Consider the following 20,926-nt stretch of genomic DNA (forward strand, 5'->3'; position numbering starts at 1 on the left):
GGCGATGGGGGCGGGAGCAGCAGAAGGCTTTTGACTCCTTGCGAGAAATGCTGAGTAGCAGGAGCGTCCTTGCTCATTATGATGAGTCGAAGCCGCTGGTCCTGGCATGTGATGCCTCTCAATACGGCCTGGGGGCTGTGCTGAGTCATAGGGAACCGGATGGGTCGGAAAAGCCCATCTCTTTCTATTCCCGTACGTTGTCACCCACGGAGCGCAACTATGCTCAAATTGATAAAGAGGCACTAGCAATTGTGTCAGGAATCAAAAGGTTCTATGATTATTTGTACGGTCGCCATTTCTCCATTGAAACGGACCACAAACCACTGTTAGGGTTGTTCAACCCAAACAAACAAACGCCACAAATTCTCTCCCCCAGAATGTTGCGTTGGTCAATATTCCTGAATGGGTTCCAGTACACCTTGACCCATGTGCCGGGGAAACAGTTGTGCCACGCTGATGCGCTGAGTCGATTGCCCCTTCCTGGCGGGAGCAATGAGGATCCTGCTCCGGCGGAGCACATTATGATGCTAGAAACACTTCCGGGGGCTCCTGTAACAGCTACTGATATAGCTGAGAAAACGAGGAAAGATGCTGTTCTCTCCCGTGTGCTCACTTGGGTGGGGAGGAGGTGGCCAGGTGGTCCGCATGAAGAAAAATTCAGGCCTTATGCGACAAGGCAGCACGAATTGTCCATGCATAAGGGTTGTCTCCTATGGGGAGATAGGGTGATCATCCCAGCACCACTGAGAAACAGGATTCTTGAGACGCTTCACATGGGACACCCGGGAATGGTCAGGATGAAGTCGCTAGCCCGATGTTATGTGTGGTGGCCTGGAATGGACCAGAACATAGAACAATGGGTACGAACATGCAAGGCATGCCAAGAGGTGCGGCCAGAAGTGGCCAGAGCACCAGTCCACTGGTGGGAGCAGTCCAGGACTCCCTGGAGCCGGCTGCACATAGATTTTGCTGGGCCATTCCAAGGGAAGGTCTTTTTGGTTATCGTTGATGCATATTCCAAATGGTTAGAAGTGGCGATGGTCCCTAGCATGGCATCAGCTGCCGTAATCAAGGTGTTGAGGCAGCTGTTTGCAACCCACGGGTTACCTGAGACCATTGTATCAGATAATGGGGCAGCTTTTGTATCCCAAGAATTCAGGGCATTCTTGGCTGATAACTTCATAAGAGGGGTCACATCCGCGCCCTTTCACCCATCCTCCAATGGGCAGGCTGAGCGCATGGTAAGAACAGCCAAAGAATCCATTGCGCGCTTAATGGAGGGTAACTGGTCGGCTCGCATTGCACGAATGTTATTTTTGCAGCATGCGACGCCGTGTACTGCGACGGGCAAGTCGCCAGCTGAGCTGCTCTTAGGTAGAAGACTGGTAACGGTGCTGGATTATGTCCACCCAGATAAAATGCCAAACCGTAATTCAAGAGCAACCCCCCAGGCTGAGACTGACACAACAAGGTATCTCGCCCCTGAAGATCTGGTCTGGGTGAGGAACTATTCACGAGGTCCGCGGTGGGTGGCCGGTGTGATCACCCGGGCTAGTGGACCTGTGTCCTATTATGTGACCTTGGAAAATGGGCAAGTTTGGAAGAGACATATAGATCAGCTGAGGCGCCGGGCGCTCAGCAGGGATGAGTCAGATAATTCATCCCTGGCTAATGACGCACAGCTGCGAGACCAGAGTGAAGATGGCCCAGAGGTGCAGTCACCAGGGGCTTCAGCAAATGAACCAGGGTCTGCTAGTCCTCAGGATGACGAGGTACAGGTAGGGGACCCTGAGATGTCTGGGACTCCATCTGTTCCTGACGAAACCCCTATAGCAGCCCCTCCACCACAGGTAACACCCAATCCAGAACCTGCAACACCTGTTGTCAGGAGATCAAGTAGAAGTTGTAGGACCCCACAGTACCTGAGGGATTACGTCTGCTGTGCTCACTAGGGGGGGAGGGGTGTTGTGTATTGAGTCAAAGGATTTTATATCTGCATTACTATTGTCTGTATGTGCTTTAGGGTAAAGTAACTGCCTTTTGGTTCCAGGGGGTACAGCTACTATTGGTTCATTTAAGCTGCTGTATTTGGATCCTCTGTCTTATTGGTTCCCTCCAAAAGGCAGCACTGTGATTGCCTGATATTGTTCCCTCCAAAATGTATCCCTTTCTAGCTAGTCCCCTGTCCCTATAAATGTAGCCTTCCTGCCCTCAGAGTCAGTCTTGTTCACTTAAATAAAGAGCTGTTACTAGAGAACTGTCTCCAGCATGTTTTGTCAAGAGAGCTGAAATCACAAACCCCACGTCACAACAGGTAGCTTACTGTCTGCCTTATAAACCCCTGGTACAAAGCAACAAAGTGCTGACCTAAGAGCAACACATCCAAACTCAGGGGCATTATAAAGTTCTCGTTTGAGTTTACAACCCCACAAATTTGGCTTGGGTTCCTTTGTCAAGACTCCAACCTTTACTGTTTGACTAATATTCTGGGACTTTTTACTATACACTTCAAATAGAACCTGGTAAGCCAAGTGAAGAAGAAAGTGCCGCCATATGAGCCACCCGAACGGCGTGTGATTTGTAGTAATGAAAGATAAATGGCCTGCTGGATGCAAGCCAATCTTCTTTCTGATCTGGGTTATATTTTGCTTGTGGCACTGCTGGATGATGTATGCCTGGAAATCAACAAAATAACTTGCACAATGTTGTTCTTATTAGACTTTCAGGGTTTGGTTACGTTGGGAATTTCCCGATGATCACTGAGCCTGGGGGCTATTGTGTTCCCCTGCAGTGTGTGGCTTGGCTTGCAGTATGAATCATTTCAAGCTATTTTTGCAGTGTATCCACTCTCTGATCCTGGCAAACCACGCTCTGTATTTTATAGCTTGATTTGCAGGTGGGAGTTGCTGATGCTGGTGGACGAATGGTCCTGCCTTTCCAACCTCTCTAACTTGATATTGCTGATAATAATGTGTTGGGGTTGTGAAGATGGGGCTTGACATACCGTACATCTCTAGGACTGATTTCAAGTTGTTCTACCACTGGCAAAGGGATTCCAGGGCTAATGGTAGATGTCTATAATCTGCTCTGATAGGGATGGAAGGATTGGTCAGTTTTGTTTTGTCTAGGTTTCTCGTTTTCCATGCTTAAACTCAATTTGTCCCATTTCCACAACAGTTTGATTTTTTTTTTAGTCAACACAAAAATCCGTACCTTTTTTTTTTGCACATTTCTCCCAATAAACACCTTTCTGTGTACATTTCTGCCCAATACTGTACATGCATCTTTGCTGGCAACCTTCCCTAATACATTTTTGGACAAAATAAAAAAATTCCTTCCAGTAGCACCTTACAGACCAACTACCGTACATTTGTCATTGGTATGAGCTTTTGTGTGCATGCATACTTCTTCAGTTTACATAATGTCCATTTTTGGACATTATTTTCACCTATATACACATCTGCGTCCACACTTTCCATCAATATATGCTCTTCCTTTATATGCATTTTTTGGCTGGAGAACAGCATCTCAAATTCAGAGATGTGCAAATTTGGAAGAATAACTATCTGCTGGTTTGCCTATTGGTTTAAAAAGTGAAAATTAGGTAAATTTGCATTAGAATGTGAACTGAAGAGATTTCTCCCTCATCCCTAGTCCTGGGCATGTCCTACAGTGTCCTTCAAGGTTTCACCTTGTCCCTTCTCCTATCCAATTTCCATGCTGTGAAGATCTGGAGACAGGTGTTTTCAACATGCTGATCACACTTGCTCAGTTTTTTTCCTTCCAGATCCTGTCATCTTGGGCATGATTACTCAATGACTTTCAGACACTATAATCTGGAGGGAGGGTAGATACATGTCACTCATAAAAGTTCAGGATTCGCTGGTTGTTAAAGTAAAAGTTTACAATGTTAACATTTATGAGGATGACTTTTTTGAAGGTGATCACAAGTGGGAGGGGGAAGGTCAAATATTTAGGCCAGGCATCCCCAAACTGCGGCCCTCCAGATGTTTTGGCCTACAACTCCCATGATTTTTAGGTAAGAGGACCAGTGGTCAGGGATGATGGGAATTGTAGTCCAAAACATCTGGAGGGCCGAAGTCTGGGGATGTTTGAATTAGGCCAACCACTGGCTTTATATTGTATGCTGCCATATTCATGTGTTTGGTGTCCATTTACAAAAGGGGCTGGAATTTTTGCTTATGGGGGTCTATAGCCCTTCAGGGTGGTCTCTTCCAACAATAGGGTTGGTCCTAGCAAAGGGCAGCAGTCTCTTGTGCTGGCTTCATTCAATTCAGTCTAGTTAACAATCTCAATATGCCACTTGCATTCACTGGTCACACAGTAGGGGGTCTCTGGAAGGAATGCTCTGGCCTGTGCCAGGCAGGAGACCACAAAGGAAGAGAATGATTACCTTCATGGTTCCTTAGGAATAACTGGCCAGAGGAAGTGGTGGAAAGGATAACTTTCAATGGAGCGCAGCAGGGGATACATATACAAAATCATCATAAAGTTTGTATTCCAGATTAATTCATCTGCCACACCTCAGAGCCACGCTCACAGTTCATAAAGTAGATCACACCATGCAATTTCAATGTGCTTAAAGATTAGTTTCAATAATTTAAAAAGTTTACTCCTTTGTTGCTTATATACCACCTCGGCTGAGAGAGCAGTGGGGCTATTAAAGAATAAAAAGTGGCACTTCATTCCTTTTAGATATCTGGAGCTTGTCTCACTCTCAGTTTGTTAACGATTTCATTTGCTCCTATCTTTGCCACATGTGATGCTTGTCAAGTCCTTGTACGGTTTTTGTTTGTTTTGTGTGTTGTTTTTTTAATTCCAAACACAAGCACAAGTACATGTTCCGGTTTATCCAGATCTACGACTAGGTAGAAAGCTATCCCAGAATGAATGTCACAATGTAAAGTTACCCGGGAGGCAACCTCTGCACTGACACAAGCTCCCAGCACGGATCGTTTACATATCCCACTGCTACCACGCAAGCAAGCGGGAAAGCATTCTACTGCGCACAGCCTCTCTGCTGCGCAATTCCCAAAGAACGACGGCGCTCACCAATAAAAGGATGCGCCTTTCTCTCCAACACCAAGACGCGGGGTCGCCATTCGCCTTCGCCGGGGCGAAAAACCTGCGGCCCTCAGTCTAGCCAGATCTTCACCCCCGAACCCCTTTGCTGCGACGCCCGGGGCAGCGTTACGAGACAGGGCAGGGTTCCCCGTCTCTGCGCGCCCCGACGCCTCCTTTTCCAGTCCAGCAACACTCAGACTCCGGCCCCATGAGCCAGCCACCCCGTCCCAAGGGAACCCTGTTGAGCCCGTCCCAGACCCCCCACCCCCAAAGGGAAGACACGCTGCTCGCTCGGGGCTGCATTCGCTGACGATCGGGGAACCACGTGTAAACGAAATGAGAGAGGGCTAGATGATCCATCTCGGTTTCAGACCCGGGAGAAGGGGGGGGGGAGCAAACGCCACTGTCCGAAAGCGGATGAGAACAAAGAGCCACCCGCCAGATGGACAGGTCCCAACCGAAGCCGGGACCCGGGACAGTTTCCCCGAGGAGAGCGGCGGCCAGCAGCGACTCACCATGACTGCTGCCTGCAGCCTGATCCCCGGCTAGACTGGGCTGGACTCCATCCCGCGACCTCCTCCTGCTGCTGCCGCTGCTTCTGCAGCCCCTCGGTCGGCTCTTCCTTCCCTCGCTGAGATTTGAACACCCCACTGCAGGCAAGGAGCCCGGGAGTCTCTGGCTGCGCCGCTGGGGAGGAGGCAAAACCTGGTCTGGATCCGCTCCGCATTTGCGCCTACCCACGTAACAGCGAAGGGAGCAGTGGCCCTCGCGGTGCTGCGGCAAGAGCAATGGCAAAGCGCGGCCTGGATTTCGCAAACTTGAACCTCCCAAACAAAATGGGACGCAGGGTAAAGGGAGGTTCAGTGGCTACTTGCGCTGGGTGCCCTCCCACTGACTCAGGTAAAATGGCACCTGCGTAAGTGGCTAAATTGTCCCCTGAGACCAGGGAAAATTGCACCTTTTGAGATGACGAATGCAAAAGCGTGGAATTATTCCATGAATACTCAGGAAGCAAATGCGGAGCTGGGACAGCAAGAGCAAGCGATTGCAGCCAGAATCCATCACTCTGGAAAATCCGAAAGGTTGGGGTGGTTGCCCACGGGAACTCTCCAGGGAGCAGAATAGTACAGGGGCTGACTTAATTAAAAAACAGGAAATTGCTCTTCCTAGAATTTAAATTATAGCACTTTGATAAAAGTTTGCTTGCAGGTTTTGGGTTGAAGGCTGGTTAACTCCAGAAGTTGTATGCTGAGTGTGATCTTGTCCTCCAGTGTTTAAATTTCCCAAAATTTATGCAGTAACCAAGGTAAAGGGTGTTTGATAATAGAACACCTGTGTACTTTTGAAGTACAAATGCCCAGTGTCTTCCAATAGATAATATTTAAATTTGAGCCTCTGTACTTTCAAGTCCATATTTTTAAAGTGGAAATAAAGGTAAAGGTACCCCTGACCATTAGGTCCAGTCGCAGACGACTCTGGAGTTGCGGCGCTCATTTCGCTCTATAGGCCAAGGGAGCCGTCATTTGTCCGCAGACAGCTTCCGGGTCATGTGGCCAGCATGACTAAGCCGCTTCTGGTGAACCAGAGCAGCACACGGAAACACCGTTTACCTTCCCGCCGGAGCAGTACCTATTTATCTACTTGCACTTTGACATGCTTTCGAACTGCTAGGTGGGCAGGAGCAGGAACCGAGCAACGCCAACCTTCTGATTGGCAAGCCCTAGGCTCTGTGGTTTAGACCACAGCGCCACCCACGTCCCAGTAGGAATAAGGGTGGGCTAATCCATGAAGTTGTTATAAATTCCATAATGCACTCTTATCAGTAAAAATGCTTGGTAATGATAGAGAATATAGTGTCAAAATGCTACGTGCAGTTTGTGTGGGTTTTGCTTCACAAAACTTTGATAATACCAGATTTATTTATTTTGAGTTTTAAAATTATTACTACTGTTTTAAATTGATAAGCTGCCTTTCTGGACCAGGTCCCCTCAATGTGGGTAAACAAAATGCAAGCAGAAAATTTAATAGACACAATATTATAATATTGTTACAGATTTCGTATTATTTTTAAAAACAACACCTGAACAATACATTCAAATATAATTCAGCCAGTATAAAAACCATTGTAAGACCCACAACAAATATATATATATGTATTTAAAATCAATAACTATCCCTAAGGTTTAGGATGGATTACATATGTTCTGAATTAACTTTCTATAGAGGGGAAACCCGGTCACTGTGGTCAGCTCATAGGGCAATGATCTCTCTCCTACACAACTCAGATCTCAGATCTCCCCATTACCCAATTGAACAGATTCCAATAAGAAAGAGAATGAACAAAATAAATCAGAAGTAGTAGTGAGAGTTGGGAGTCTAAGCAGAAATAAGGAAGGAACAGTTGTTGTTTTTTTAAAAAAAGAGCAAAGCATGAAATCAAACTCTAAATCAGCAGATAGCAGTTTTACAAATACCAGCTCAAAATAAACAAAACACAGCTATCCCTTTACTAATTTAACTCAAGCCATTAAAATCCAATGGCGGGTGGGATTCAAAGATACTACAATCCCTCTGGAAGATGTTCAGAGTTGGATTTATGGTGGGTCTCCAGGAAGGGAAAATTCTGTTATTGTGGGGCAGCCATGATGATACAGGGTGAGGGAGTTGCCTCAGGTAGAAGATTTTGGGATACCCTAATGAGATGGTTATATATGGTATGTGTATATATATATATATATATATATATATATATATATATATAGCCACTATATAAAGTTTTTCTGTGTCAGGCATTCTTATGTCTTGCATCATTTCTGAGTTCAGCACTGAAAATATTTTCCTGTTAGAAGAGAATTATTTTCATTTCCACTGAAGACAAATCTATAGTAGTCATAACACCCTTGGTGATTACAATGCCATTTCTGGAGGAACTGACAACATAACAGCAAGCTACTCTCATGGCTCCCCAATAATCCTTCTGCATAACACAGTAGAGCTGTTACCTATGTTTTTGAGATGCACATTAGCAGAAATGTATGGAGGTCCAACTTAAACTGGAAAATTTATCTATGCCCTAGAGCCAGTCTTCGAATAGCAGTAACCAAAAGCAAGATTACTGCTTGTTGTTGTTGTTTAGTCATTTAGTCATGTCCGACTCTTTGTGACCCAATGGACCAGAGCATGCCAGGCACTCCTGTCTTCCACTGCCTCCCGCAGTTTGGTCAAACTCATGTTCGTAGCTTCGAGAACACTGTCCAACCATCTCATCCTCTGTCGTCCCCTTCTCCTTCTGCCCTCCATCTTTCCCAACATCAGGGTCTTTTCCAGGGAGTCTTCTCTTCTCATGAGGTGGCCAAAGTATTGGAGCCTCAGCTTCACGATCTGTCCTTCCAGTGAGCACTCAGGGCTGATTTTCTTCAGAATGGATAAGTTTGATCTTCTTGCAGTTCTTGGGACTCTCAAGAGTCTCCTCCAGCACCATAATTCAAAAGCATCAATTCTTTGGCGATCAGCCTTCTTTATGGTCCAGCTCTCACTTCCATACATCACTACTGGGAAAGCCATAGCTTTAACTATATGGACCTTTGTCGGCAAGGTGATGTCTCTGTTTTTTAAGCAGGAACTGGCAAGCCAGTATCCCTGCCAATAAAACTCCATGGGCAAAGACAACAGGCATATCAAAGATTACTGCTAGTCTGGACCAAAGACTGAAATCACAACAGAGCTGTTCCAAGTAAGAGGTGAAAATAAAAGGGCCCCACTGTTGGAAAGTACGGTAGGTTCCCAAGTACATTGTTTTGCTGTTGTTGTTTTACTTCACATTTTATCATAAACGAAGCCTGAAGTGGATTACTTAGAGCCAAAGAACATATTACATGTATGGTTGCATAGAACAGATTTTGCAGGATTGCATTTAATAGATCTGTTGTATTGTTTGTTTATAAATGGCCGCCATTACAGAGGAGGTCAGATTAGGGATCCTGGCACATACAGAAGGGTATTGACTCCCTGTCCCTCATCCCACTTTGGTGCCACAATATATTGAATGACTATCACCCTCCCAAAGTTGCTACTTGCCTCAAGAGCTGATCAATGCCCTGAGCAGATGAACCCTACTGAGTCTTTTTAATGGGGACTCAGTACAGACAAATGGGGTCTCACTTACTAGGTAAGAACAGAAGAACCCTTCTCAGAAATCAGATTCAGTCTTGGTACATCTGACCAAGCTCCACTCCTGCATTTGCTCTTACCCAAGCTCACTTTTGTCAGGAAGGCATGTTGTGATTTTAATCTGCACAGCTGAAGCCCAGCTGCCCCCTCCTCCTCAGCCATGAGATCCCACAGTTGTTACCTTTTGACTATAATTCTCCCCTCATTTCCAGCTGCTAAAGCACATTAAAAGAGGCTAAAAATATACTAAACACTCCCCTGATGTGACAGCATTGCTTTACATGGAAAAGTAATTGCCACCGGGATGGTTTGTGATCATGAGCTGGAGGAGAGGCATCAACTAGATGCTGGCAATCAGAGAACCCCTGCCCTGGAAGCCAAAGGAAAATGGGGGGGGGGAGAACTGTGTAGTTCTGACAGAAAGAATGCCACAGCTATTGTGGGCGGTGAGGTATTTTGAAATTAGAGGGTAAGTAAGTACTGCTATCACCTGATTTAATTCTTGTCCTTTACAGCTATTGGAACGAGAGAAATTCTTCATACCAGAGCCTGCCATATCAGCAGTTCCAAAATTCAAGACAGAAAGGGATAAGAGGCACGTGACAATAAATTTACAGAATCCCCACAGAAATAAAACTGGATATCCTATAGGTCCCTCTGCAGTGCCTACAATTCTTACACATGGTGCATGAGTCAAATTTCACAGTGGATACCATAACAAATCCCCCACTTTCCTAAGCACTGAGTAGTCCAGGACTAATGTTAACATACTTTAGCTTCTTTTGGATGAAAGAACACTGGAGGCTTATGATGTCTTGGTAGTGCTTGTTTATTTACAAATATATAGTTGAGCATATTGGAAGTTAATGGGATCATGTAGCAGGTAGCACAGTCTCTGATCTTGACCCAGATTCCTTTGTTTGTATCTGAATGCTAGCCTCAGCAAAAACTCCCCTATCTGGCTGATTTGCTCTGCTTCTATCTAAAATTGCAGAACTGGCTCCAGACCATTTCTCTGTCCTCTCCAGTAGCTGTTTTGTGTTACAACCCCAAATTCTGATGCATTACATTCCAGAGTCTTGAGACAGATTCCCAGCAAAGAAGGAATATTTATTATTATTATTCCAGAGGGCTGGCCACATTAGCCTCTTGCAGCAAAAATAATAAGAGTAAAGAGGCATCTTGCAGATTAGTTAAGTGACATCCCCACCTGAGTACACCTTTGTCAGTCTTTAAGCTGCCACAAGACTCTTTGACTATTTTAAGTCTCTTGCCAGTCAGTTGCTCAGCGATAGGCCCATTCAGAATACAACCCAGACTGCCAGACAGTAGTTTATAGTAGTACTTTAATTGGCCATAGAAGTGCACTTAGTTTTTTGGGTCCACATAACAGACAAACCAGGGTATAACATACGTGGCCAAACATGCTGGATAGAGACCCTTAATAAAAACATATTTCAGCACTGTAAACAGCATTGAAATGGCAATGCCAGCATCTAGTTGACACCTCTCTTCCAGCATCCTTTTCTGTAAACCGCCCTGAGACCTCCAGGTGTAGTGCAGTACCGAAATTAAATTAAATTAAATTAAATAATTAAATTAAATTGGAATGAATGAATGAAATCCAAGGAAATATAATGGGAGTATCTTTCAGTTTTGGAAACAACAACCCCAGATGTCCCTTAAATTAAGGCATAATTCTCAATTCTAGGTGGTGCCGGGCTCTTCTTTTCATAGAGTGCTTTCTTGTAATTTTCCTTTTCTTATATTGTTTGTTAATAAATAATGTAAGAAGAGCCTGCTGGATCAGATCAAGAGCTCATCTAGTTCAGTATCCTGTTATCACAGTGGCCAACCAGTTGCCTAGATGAAGCCTATAAGCAGAACACTCCCCCCACTTGCGATTCCCAGCAACTGGTATGCTGTGTTTTAGCGAAAATAAAATAGGCTGTTCAATCCTTTATTCTTCAAAGTGAAAGACGTTGCAATGGGTGTACACACCCTGAAGCCACGTGCAGAAATAGTCCTGACATTCATCTCGTGTTTTAAAATTCCCTCAGAATCGTGGGCTTTCAGAACAGTGGAGTTTGTCTGCTGCTATAATAGTCTGGCATTCACAGGAAACAGGCTGCCACCAGGCTGAATCAGTGCAGGGAGATTGTGCCAAATGAAAACACAAAGACAAGGGAACTCCTCTCTCTATCTCTGCTATCATGATTATATGTAAAGACTAAACCAGACATTATCTCAGGGAGTGTATGTTCCCACTCTCAACTTCACATTTGCCACGATGTTGGAGAAAGCAGGAGTAATGGAGCATTTATTTACCCAAGAGCAGGCATCTCCAAAGTCCATTTCAGGGGGCTAATAAAGCTCAGCAACTTTGGGGTAAAATTGTAAAAAAAAAAAACTCAACAACTTCAATCCTAAAAAAAAAGCTCAACACACGCATGTTCACTTCATCGAATCTGGCCCTCTTTGAAAAAAGTTTGGACACCTGTGCCCAAGAGGATCAGTGAGGGAGACTTTTTTATATTTATATTTTCCAATATTTATATACCAGCTAATGACAAAAGTCCTCTGGGTGGTTTACAAGTAAAAGTGAAAAACAAAAAATACAATAGGGAACTAAAATCTAGCCCAGAATAAAGCCGGCAACAGAGAATGACATCAGTACAACCAATATAAAAAGCAGTTAAAAAATAAAATAAAAATGATATCTTCACCTGGCATCTGAAAAAGTCATCATGTAGGTCCAAGACAGACCTCTCTGGGGGTGCCAACACTGGAAAGACTCTCTCCAGTAGCCACCCTCATTTGTTTCATTTTGTCAACACTCTATCCTGCATTCATATGGCAGAAGAGAAGTTCACAGGCACAAAATAATCATGCTCCAGGTATTGGGTATGGACTTATCCCAAACTGAAAAAGAAATAAATTGTTTGGAAAGAGCTGGTGTGCAGGGCCGGCACTACAAGGAAATCTCCCGCATGCAAGATAACCAATTGTTTTCACAAGTGCTTCAGCCACAGAGTGGTGCTTAACTTCTACACCAGCCAATTTTACCCATAGTAATTTCCCCCCAGACTTTTTTTTTCTCTTCAAAACCCAGCTGCAGTGAGGCAGGGGATGATTAGAAACTGCCAGGGTCCATTTGTAGAGAAGGATCTGTAGGCAGAAGGATGGTAAAGCCCTTCTTTCTCGCTCCTCTCCTTAGTTTTACAGTGGCATTATAGGGTGGCAGCCCCATTGTTTCGCTGTTAACAACTGGTTCTGTCCTTAGCTTGTGAACTTTGAGATTAGACATTTGGTGGTGAATAGGGTTGCCAGACTCAATAGAGGACAGGACTTCTGTGCCTTTAATTGCCCTGCTCTCTTTTGAGTCTGGAAACCTTAAAGAGAAGCCAGCAGACCCTTTGTTTAATTTCCAAGCAAAGGGTCTGCTGGTTTCTCTTTAAGGTTTCAAGACTCAAAAGAGAGCAGGGCAATTAAAGGCACAGAAGTCCTGTCCTCTATTGAGTCTGGCAACCCTAGTGGTGGAGCCTGGGGGTCATGGAGGCTACACGGCCTGAGATCCCTTCCTTCTCCGTAATTTTATGTTTTTGCTGAATAAAGATTATGATTCTGAGGCCAGAGGGAGTACCGGAAGGAGGTAAATGAATGTTTGTAGTACAAATAAAGTACCAGTTTCTACTAAGGAACAGAGATGTAGTTATTAATGAATAATGCTTTCTTGCTTCTTTACCTTCAATCTTTCAAACAACTTTACCTTCTAACTTGGTTTTCCTGAGAGGTTCATCCCGGGACAGGGTACTGAAGTTAGTCAAGGTTATGCTATGACGTCCCATGTACCAGCAACCAGGATCTCTGCTTCCAGAGACACAGGGCCAGGTGCATAGAAGCCTATGACTTCACGTACAACAATGTCTGTTTCTAAGTGTCCAGTTTGAAGGCCAGTTTCCCTTATTCTACATGGATGGTCAGAATTCCCTTCTTCATCCATATAATAATACTATCTGCAATCCATGTTGCAGTGTAATATTTGTTCCACCGATCCCCAAACCCTAATCCTGCTCCGTGCATATATATATATATACACTTTAAAGAAGGGCTCATTCAGAGCATAGATCAAATTGCTCCAACAGGAACAGTCTGTTTCTGTATAATTAACCCTTAGCGGAACTCTTGTTCTGTAGATGCTCAGACCTGCCAGGACTTGCCAGTTACAGAGCCCTGCAGCTAACACAACAGCACTTTGATATATATCACTGTGAGTCAGATTGTGAAACCCACTGAAGTCAATAACAGGAAACAGAATTGGCCAAAGATGAAACGTTTTGACTGCATGAAGCATCCCAAATTCCCAGCCATTTGCAGGTCAGGGACTGGAAAGCTGCCTGGGATTCCAGCTCTGGCTCTCTGATGTAATAGCTCCAGCACTGCTTGAGCTGCAGCGTTGTTCTGAGCAATTATAGGCTCAAAATAATGCAACCACGGGTGGCTTCCTGCAGGATTCTTCCTCGCTTCAAAAGATTATTCACTCAACACAAAGCTGAACACTCTCCCCCCGACCCTTGCTTCCCCCACAGAAATCTTGGCCGTGGGGAATAAGTGGGCGAGTTGATAACAGCCCTGTAATTCCAGTCAGCAGTGGCAGAATCTCAATTTCCTGCAAGATATCAAGAGGTTTTTCAAATAGCTCTGATACTGCTACAAAAGATAGCATATATGTAATAGGAAGAAAAAGAATAGTGCTTGAATGTCCCCAAACTTGAGACAGGAAGTAGGAAGCCATTTAGGGTTGTATAGGGGCCAGCCCAAGATACATTCCTACTCCAAGGGAAGGACAATATGGCATTCTCTCTGCCACACCAATTTCCACATACAGAAACCGACCAGAATGACAGCTGAATCTTACTTTAGCATAGCACTGGTGATTGATGGACATCTTCCTCCACCACATCAGAGGACAAAGGCAGGCCATGTGGCACACACAGCACTGCCCTCCAATACTTTGCTGCCAGTCCCTAGCATCCTATGCATGTTACTGAGTTCAGTGGGACTTACTGCCATGTAAACATGCATCAGATTATAGCCTTGTTTTGCTGGTATGGGTGGGATGGCTTTGCCCCCTGCAGCCAGTGCATATTCTGTTCATATTGTGTTATACAGCTAGCTACACAACCAGCTGCGCCAAATACATTTAGATTTTAACAGCTACTGTTGTTCAGTAGAACAGTGCCCTGTGCAGAGATTCCACATGACTGGGAAGTCTCAGGGAATTTGGAGGACTAACAGCAATGTCGTTTACCTGGAAGATACGCTTTGTAAAACTCTGGATTTGGGGAGAAATAAGTGAGCGGTAGCAGCCTGAAGGCGCACAAGAACTGCCAGGTTTGCAATGTGATTCCCAATAAGCCTAATACTCCAAAGCAAGCCCCCATCTTTGGGCAGACATACAACTAAATTTGGCTTCCCTGTTCCACTGTTCCATTATGCGAACGAGACATGACACAGTTAATGGCTCTGAGTCAGCCTTGCTCCCTCCTAGTCGAGTTCTGGTTTTTGTTACTTTCCGTCCCCTCCCCAGCTGTCACAGGCTTGTGAAGCCGGATCGGGGGCGTGTTGTCAGGGAGCCTCCTGGTTGGGTGTGATGGTTACACCTGGGAGGGATGCCAACACCACCATGGTTCAGTTCAAAACAGGAACCCAGGCAAAGCACCTTCTGGCTTAGTAATTACATGCTGTGCTCCTAACACATGCTCCACAAACTGGGTGTGTTCTCCTGCAGCTACACATGCTCCAAAGCTCTCCAAAGCCTTCCCTCATCCCCAGCCCTCCTACGTATTCCCAGGCATACACAGCGGCCCTGACCTCGAAGGCTCCTTCTTAATGGGGGAAGGACCACAGCTCAGTGGTGGAGCATCTCCTTTGCAAGTAGAAGATGCCAGGTTCAATCCTCTGCCCCCAAACCCAGAGAGTCACTTCTAGTCAGTGTAAAAAAGGTAAAGGACCCCGAACGGTTAAGTCCAGTGAAAGGTGACTATGGGGTTGCGGCACTCATCTCGCTTTCAGACCGAGGGAGCCAGCGTTTGTTCACAGACAGCTTTCCGGGTCATGTGGCCAGCATGACTAAACCGCTTCTGGTGCAACGGAACACCGTGACGGAGGCCAGAGCACACAGAAACGCTGTTTACCTTCCCACCACAGCAGCGACTATTTATCTACTTGCACTGGCCTGCTTTCGAACTGCTAGGTTGACAGAAGCTGAGACGGAACAATGGGAGCTCACCCTGTCACGGGGATTCGAACCACCGACCTTCTGATCGGCAAGCCCAAGTGGCTCAGTGGACTGATGGTCGGACTCAGTATAAGGCAGCTTCATATATTCCTGTTCCTAACCCTCACTCCCCAAAATACAATCTTAGACCCTTATTTTTTTGAACTTGCTCCCATCATATCAGCTCACTCCTGACCAATGGTGTCCTTTCCCAACAATGTATCTGCAGACTAACACATGTACACAAAAACATGCAGTCAGGGATAGCCAATGTGGTGCCATACAGATGTTGTTGGGCTCCAACTCTCATCCGCCAATGGTCAGGAATGGTAGGATGATCAACCCCAGGCACTATGGTCAGTAGTCACTGGGCTACCCTTGATACAGCTCTCAATATAAGTTCTGTCTTAATATTTTGGTCACCGATGAACCTGTGGCTCTCCAGATGTTGTTGCTCCCAAAACCACTGACCACTGACAATGCTGGCTCAGGCTGATGGGAGTCTATCATCTCCTCTTTATTTCCATTCCCACTCCCTTTAGTGTCTTGTCTATTCTTTCTACACCTAAGAGCCCAAGACAAGACTCATTTCTCTCTCTTAATTCATGTAAGCCACTTTGGGAAACAATAATTGTTTGAAAAGTGGTATAGAAGTATTTAAACAATATTTTTATGGGGATTTGAAAGGAGCATGTGTCTGCCTGAGAGTGAGAGACGGAGAGCTGCAGATAGATAAAAAGTAAACCTTAAGGCTGCTCAGTATTGACTTTGAGCCAAATGATTAAGAGAAAAAGAAAAGAAATAGGGGTTGGATCCAGACCAGACAGGATTTTATCCTTTTTACATTTGGATTGTACAAAATAAGGACAATAACAACACCACTTCCTGCCTGTTACAAACATGGAGGAGGAGAGCAGTAGCAGACTGGGAGAGAAGGTTCTGGATAGTGATAAGGAAGACACACAGTGGAATCTGTGACTTGCCTAACTTAGGGGGAGCTTTTTCCCATTTCTTAGGGGGAGCTTTCCCCCCCATTTCTGTTTTTAAATAACTGTTAAAGAAAAACACTTGCTGATCTACTGTTAAGTCATCCATTTTCCAGTAGATCCCAATCTACTTTCTGCCTTTGCACTAGAGCAAGGTCTGTGTTCAATTGCTTGCTTGGCCTAGCCCAGCTGCTCTACCTGTGGGTCCTTTAAATAATTCCATGCAAAGTCATGAATAGCTGCCAGTGTGGTCCCTGCAGTTCCACCTATGGTGTCTGTGAAAGGTCTCAATAAATAAACCCTCCAAAACTCACAGTACACAAGAGAATGTTTACCCTTCCTGGTCAATCCCTGTTTGCACTGTCTCATTGAACACTCCCCCATAAACATGCCCATATTTCACTGGGTGCCAGGATTGGACACCCACCCTTCTTTCCATTCTGACCAGGGGAGGGGTGCAAATAGTTGCTCTCCATGAACAAGTGCAGTGCTGGGCCTTTTCCCATTGTTGTGGGTAGCTGCTGTTGCGGGACAGGGTTCTATCTATCTGCTCATTAGATGTGGCAGCCATTTTGTGATGTGCCACACACCTTACGTTGGGCCACCACCGCCCCTCCAAGGCAGCCATTTATTGACAGGCACCCATGGCAATTTCTCATAATTCCAAATACCCCCACTGGCCCCGTTTTCAACTGTCTTATAAAAACAAAAGCCAGTACTGATTGGGTCTCCTATTCCTCTCAGTTTACCAGATCTTAATTGTACTGTTTTATAGGACAGGCTCTTCCACATGTTTAGAGATATTTATGACTTTGGTCAATGTTACAAACACTCTCCTGGGACCAACTACACCTTACTTCAGTAAATGTATATGTCTAGGGCTGCCATATGTCCGGAATTTCCCAGACATAGCCGGGATTCGACCCTCGCAAACACTGTCCGGGCGGAAATCGCTTTAATGTCCAGATTTTCACTTTTTTAAACATGGCAACCCTATCATAGAAACCCTATGCAGAAAGAAGAACAGCGTTTCCTTTGTCTCCACACGTTGGGTATTGTGCTTTTGTCGTTGTTGTTTTTCCAGCAACTGTACCTAGCAGCCAGGTGAAAAAGAGGACAGATCTTGTGCACTTTTTAATTGTTGTGTAGAAGAGAAAGCTTCAGCAGGTGTAGTTGGAATGACAACGTGTCTGCTGATATGGCTTCCTCTACACAATTATTAAATGTGCAGGAACCTTGTTGTTTTTACACCTGGCTACCTTGGGTGCATCATAGAATTGTAGAGTCATCTAGTCCAACCTCCTGCAACAAATCTCTCATCCCACAATTACAAACATAATTGGGTTGGGGGAATAGCAACCACTTTGTAAATTTAGATGGTTTTTTTAGGCCTAGCATGTCTAGGGCAAGCTGGCATATCCTTTTTGCTTGAGCACAGAAACACCCACTTTGTCTCCCTCACATATTTTTGTTACGTCTTACATATTTCTGTTACTATTTATGTGTAACATAAATTCCTTCTTAATCTCAGCACTTGATTAGTGTAATGTGATCTACATAGGTTGCCTAAGTCACAGCTGGTGCAGAATGTGGCAGCCCATTGCTTAATGGACGGGGTTCTGGGAGCACAGTATATCACCAGCAGCAATCTGTAGCCTGCCCTCTCCAACATCCTAAGCAAGCATGGGTCCAATATTGCTTTTTAAGGTAGCTTCCTTCGTCAGTTCCACCCATGCATCAGCCTATCCTACAGGGTTGTGGTGAAGATGAATGAAATCAAGGAGTATTATGTGCACTGTTGTGTTGTTGTTTAGTCATTTAGTCGTGTCCGACTCTTTGTGACCCCATAGACCAGAGCATGCCAGGCACTCCTGTCTTCCACTGCCTCCCGCAGTTTGGTCAAACAAAGTACCGGGCCTTAAATGGGCTAGCAACATGACTAAAATAATAAATCAAGGCTAAGTCAGATGGTTTTGGAGAAAGCAGTCTCAGACTCAGGGTTGCTTAGAGGTTACAAAATTTGCACTTTGACTGCAGTGGGGGACTGGGGAAGAAGGCTAGAAAGCAGTAGTTTTGGTGGAGAAAAGAAACAAACCAAAGAAATAAAATAACGCACCAGAGAATTTTGGGACCATATAATATAACCACAAGCCTTAGGAGAGTGAGCTTTATGAAAAACTGAATCTAGATACTTAGACAATGTTTTTGTTTGTTTGTTTACTGTCTGAACAATTAGAATAATAGAATTGTTGAGCTGCAAAAGACCCAAAGGGTCATCTAGTCCCGCCCCCTGAAATACAGGCAAGAACTGAACTTAAAGGTAAAGGAAAGGGACCCCTGACTGTTAGGTCCAGTTGCGGACGACTCTGGGGTTGCGGCGCTCATCTCGCTTTACTGGCCAAGGGAACCGGCGTACAGCTTCCAGGTCATGTGGCCAGCATGACAAAGCCGCTTCTGGCGAACCAGAGCAGCGCACGGAACTTACTTTGCCACAAATCATCAGTGACATAGTTAATTGATGCCAACCCTAGGTTATCTGTTAACAAAGTTGTTTCCAGCTCAATAATTACACAGTACTTGCCTCACCATGGGGCTAAACACACAGAACATTAAGATAATTATTGTAGCCATGACATATCATAAATCGCATTCTTCAAAATATAAAGTATTATAATTACACATGTGGAAAATATAGGCATAGCTCTGTATTGTTTAGGGTTTGCGTTTTAAAGATTACAAGCCGTACGAAGACTCCAGAAATCCAATGAAAACTCCCAGAATACTGGTGGTTTTATTTGCTCTTCTGCAGTAACAAGTGGAACCTTCAACAAAATTGTGCAGTATTTCCTCCTTCCTAAGCAGAGTGTTCCTATTGTGGGTTACAGGCAGCCATTCTCTCCAAGCAGGGCATTTTGCTACACTGCACCAACACACACCCCACCACTTTCCATTTCCTGGCATTAATGACTACAGAGCATGCTCAGTCCTTATTTGGCAGGGGGGTTTTTTGGCAGAGGGAGACAGTTGATACCTTTTGGTGGTGGTTGTGTTTTTTTTAAAATGGTTTTGTACTTCTGTAAATTTCAGGGTTCTTCTGAGCATGGGGAACACTCTCTTGTTTTGCCATGACTCCATATTGACTCTGGTCCTGATTTCTGATTTCACTGTTTGAGGGAGTGAAGATTTCAGTTTTCATTGCAGAAATGACAGAGAAAACAATACTATGCATTATATTTCTCCAGAATTACTCGGGGGGCGTGGCGTTAACTGTTTGGTTTGGTTTTCTTTTTACATTGATCTTGTAAGGGTAAAGGGACCCCTGACCATTAGGTCCAGTCATGACCAACTCTGGGGTTGCAGCGCTCATCTCGCGTTTATTGGCCCAGGGAGCCAGCGTACAGCTTCCGGGTCATGTGGCCAGCATGACAAAGCCGCTTCTGGCGAACCAGAGCAGCGCACGGAAACACCGTTTACCTTCCCACTGGAGCGGTACCTATTTATCTACTTGCACTTTGACGTGCTTTCGAACTGCTAGGTTGGCATTTATCTTGTAGGGGATCCTAATTCAGCCAAAGCAACTTGACCTCTAAAGCACCACATCTCCATTTGAAACACACACAGCTTTTTTTTCAGCTGGAACTTGCCAAAACTCAGTTCTGGCACTTCTCAGGTAGGCGCCATTGTTGTTATAAAAGAACAAGCGTTCATGGTGAATTCCGGCACCTCTTTTTCTAGAAAAATAGCACTGCAACACACATACGGGCTTTCCTCTGAAAATCTATGTGAAAATGCTGGCCTAATTTTATTATCTTTTAGGTTTTTTGCTCTGCTTCCTCATACAGGTTTAGAACCGTTTTAGTTTTTATTTTAAATAAACGATCACCATCCCCCAAGGCAGGGGCTGGGATTTAAACTGTCTCCTTTGATTACTGAGCATCACCACCAGTACCCTTAGCAGATGAATGTTAAGCAGAAGAGGTGGGAATTTTGTACTAACAACCGCCAGAGGTGCACCTAGGTGCCCTTGGAAAGAGCTGCACCCCTTTTGCCTTGGCAAGGAGATATATTGGCATCTCTGAAGCTGCAAGAGACCATGGACAAAAAACTCAAAAAGTTTGCTTTTCATAGCTTTTGGGTTCCGCCAGTGACTTCCTGCCTTCCTGTGGGATCGTGTAGTCAGGCGGACTCCTAGCCACTCTAAGCCAGAGTGGAGAGGTGCTATTTTTGTGACCACCAAGGCCTGTGCCCTGACAACAACAGAGCAAAACATACGGAATCAGAAAGAAGAAGAAATTTGCTGAATATAGGGGTGTGGCTAATAATAGCTCCGCCCACCTGATTGTCAACCTCAAATTCCACATTCTCGAATGGGCATTCCTTGCTTTACTCTAGGAGCCATTAAGGC

The 20,926-nt window shown here is 45.0% G+C and overlaps 1 protein-coding gene across 1 annotated transcript in view; it reads right to left on the reverse strand.

Annotated features, from left to right (window-relative positions):
• N4BP3 (NEDD4 binding protein 3) overlaps positions 1–5,883 on the reverse strand; it is a 28,343-nt gene extending 22,460 nt beyond the window's left edge. The window contains exon 1 of the mRNA XM_035105872.2: positions 5,601–5,883. The gene's annotated coding sequence lies outside the window, so the exon portion shown is untranslated. The remainder of the gene's footprint in view (positions 1–5,600) is intronic.
• Between the last annotated feature and the right edge of the window lie 15,043 nt (positions 5,884–20,926).

The sequence above is a fragment of the Zootoca vivipara genome, chromosome 2 (assembly GCF_963506605.1).
Source record: "Zootoca vivipara chromosome 2, rZooViv1.1, whole genome shotgun sequence".
Lineage (NCBI taxonomy): Eukaryota > Metazoa > Chordata > Lepidosauria > Squamata > Lacertidae > Zootoca > Zootoca vivipara.